This window comes from Manis pentadactyla, chromosome 5, assembly GCF_030020395.1.
Source record: "Manis pentadactyla isolate mManPen7 chromosome 5, mManPen7.hap1, whole genome shotgun sequence".
In the NCBI taxonomy this organism is placed as follows: domain Eukaryota; kingdom Metazoa; phylum Chordata; class Mammalia; order Pholidota; family Manidae; genus Manis; species Manis pentadactyla.
In genome coordinates this window covers 54,083,158-54,086,222 of record NC_080023.1, presented here as the reverse complement: position 1 = coordinate 54,086,222, position 3,065 = coordinate 54,083,158, and positions in this window count along the sequence as shown.

Below are 3,065 nucleotides of genomic sequence, written 5' to 3'. Positions count from 1 at the left end.
GAAGAACACACACATGAAAAAGTACATGTGTGTGTGTGTGTGTGTGTGTGTGTGTGTGTGTGTGTGACTAACAACTTATTTTTATTTTTCTTTTTATTGGTTTTTAATACTTTGACCTCTAAGGGCTTTGATAACCCTGGAAGGACTGCCTTTCCTAGAACTAGCCAATTCCTAGGATAGTAAACAACTTGGGGAGGTTGCCTGTATGTAATCCAACCAATCCAGAGCTTATAATCCCAAGCAGCTTCTTTATTGGGTTTCTACACTGTGGATCACTGCTCCCCTCTCTAAGCACCCAAGGGTCAAGTAGGAATCGACTCTGGGCCCCAGCACCTGCTCCTTCTCTATGTGACCTTGAATGGCATGCAGTGTCTTCTATTTCTAGGAAACTACAAGTTCCTTCAAACTCATTATTTCATGACAGTTGTTTTTGTATCTGCACAACTTACTGATTAGAATGTCTTGAGTGTCCTTAAAACTATATATATATATATATATATATACATGCATCAGTGGTCTGTATATAACTTTATAGGCCAACAAATAAGAGATCAAAATTGAGATGAGTAGCTTGGAGTATATGATCTGTTCGTTTTGTGTATCCTGAGTGCTGCTCTAAGCTTTCTTTATTGTTTTAATTTGATAGGTGTTTGTCCTGTGCCAAATCATGCATACTCTTTGAAGACTTGTTAAATGTGGTGTTTGTTGGTATGTGTTGCCATATGAGAAAGCTTAATGGAAGATAGTAGGTAATACAAGGCTTTCCTTGAATCATTCAGACTTTTACATCAGAAGAGAAACTATGCTAAGCCACCTAGCTAGATGACCTAAGGGGGAAAAAAAAGTGATTATGACAGAACATTTGTCCTTGGGGATCTCATCAGGAAGTGAAGCTGGATTATAAATGATCAAGTATGACATGGTAAATTCAAGTGAGATATAATATGCTGGGAGGGATCAAATCAGTTCTACCTGGGAGGAATTAGCAGAGTTAACAAGTAGAAAGTAAAATGTGAATTCAAATTTTGATAAACAGTTAAACTTTAACAGACAAATCAATATTAGCAAGACACTCTAACACAGGCAGTACATTGACCAAGAAGAAAAAAAATAAGAAAATGCGAACACAGGGTAGTTATAATATTGAGCTACTGAAACATTAAAAGTTAATTTGAGCATAATACCCTCTAGCTGCATCCACGTTATTGCAAATGGTAAGATTTGTTTCCTTCTTATGGCTGAATAATATTCCAGTGTGTATATGTACCACATCTTCTTGCATACTGATGTACACTTAGGTTGTTTCCATTTCTTGGCTATTGCTCAGTGAAATAAGCCAGACAGAGAAAGATAAGTATCAAATGATTTCACTCATCTGTGGAGTATAAGAACAAAGAAAAACTGAAGGAACAAAACAGCAGCAGACTCACAGAACCCAAGAATGGACTAACAGTTACCAAAGGGAAAGGGATTGGGGAGGATGGGTGGGAAGGGAGAGATAAGGGGGAGAAAGGGTTATTACGATTAGCATGTATAATGTAGTTGGGGGGACATGGGGAAGGCAGTATAGTACAGAGAAGACAAGTAGTGATTCTGTAGCATCTTACTATGGTGATGGACAGTGACTATAAAGGGGTATGTGGTGGGGACTTGATAATAGGGGGAGTCTAGTAACCATAATGTTCATGTAATTGTACATTAATGATAGCAAAATAAAAAAGAAATTTTTTAAGTGAAATTGAACAACACTGAACAACACTAAAAGGGAATTTGAAATAAGATAATTAGGAGAAAAATTTCTGTGATTACTATTTTAAAGATGATCAAATTTCACACTGCTAGGTTTTTGTACTGAAAAGTTATACTAAGTTGATGGCATTCACGACTTCATCCCACCTTTTCCTGGCCATGCCGTTTCCTATGTAATTTTGCAGTGTGATGAAGGTTGGATTCCCTGGAATGCAGCAGGTGAAGATTAGTGGCAGGAAGTGAATTAAGAATTACCTAGGGCTCAATACTAATAGGATGGATTGGAAGGAAGCAGTATTGTACAGAAAAGGAAGTTGAATTGCAATGCAGTCTCTATGGAAACATCAGCTGACCCTTCAGGGAAATATGAAAATGGAATTACTATTCAGAACTGTTTTTATCTGGGTTAAAAGGGTCAGGTTTTAACATTCTTGTGTCAACCAGTCACTGAGTATGAGCTGTTCCAAGAAAAAGGCATGGTCCTTGGTGAGATGGCTTTCTTTAGCTAAGGCAGTTCCTAAACTAAACTGACACTCGCAGCATTCACCTCAACTGAGGCAGCTTCTCCTTCATTCCTGAAGCAAAAAATAAAATTCACCACACAGTGCCCTCCCACTCAGATGGATGGCTATGTTATATGATTTAGCCAGTGGGTGTTAGTAAATACGACAAAACAAAGATTTGGAAGCACTTGAGTGATTGAACTTGTCCTTTTGTTCCCCCTCTTCTGTAATTAATATGTGACTCTGCCGGGCTTGCATGCTGAAGCTAGAGATAAAGAAATGGCTGACCCAAACATCTTAAGCCATCTCAGCTGAGATCATCCTATTTATCAACAGTCAGCCCAGGGACCACCCAGGCTTCTGTGTGAGCCAGTATCTACAGATCTGTCTACAAGACCCTCAGCAGATGGCTGCAGAGTCATAAGTGACATGAACTAGATATATATACCATGTAGATATGTGAGCTAAATCAGTGTTTATACTGTTGTGTACCATTGAAATTTTGTGTTTTTTTTACTAGTTAGCATTGTCACTGCATTAAATAAATGACATATTACTAAGTGCAAATTATTGTGATAAAATTTATACTTCAAAACTCATTTGATATTAAGATTTCTCTATGGGTAATTTTATGGCATATATACCATTTCAGAAGAAGTTTCCTTAAGAAGTACTATAACTCAATAATGTATCTGGGAGTATTTGACAATGGCAGATTGAGACAGAAAGTATTATATTTGTCCAACCAGGAGGTCTGCACTGCAGCAGCATATCTGAAATTTTAAGAAAATTTAATTCAGAGGCAGTTAAATA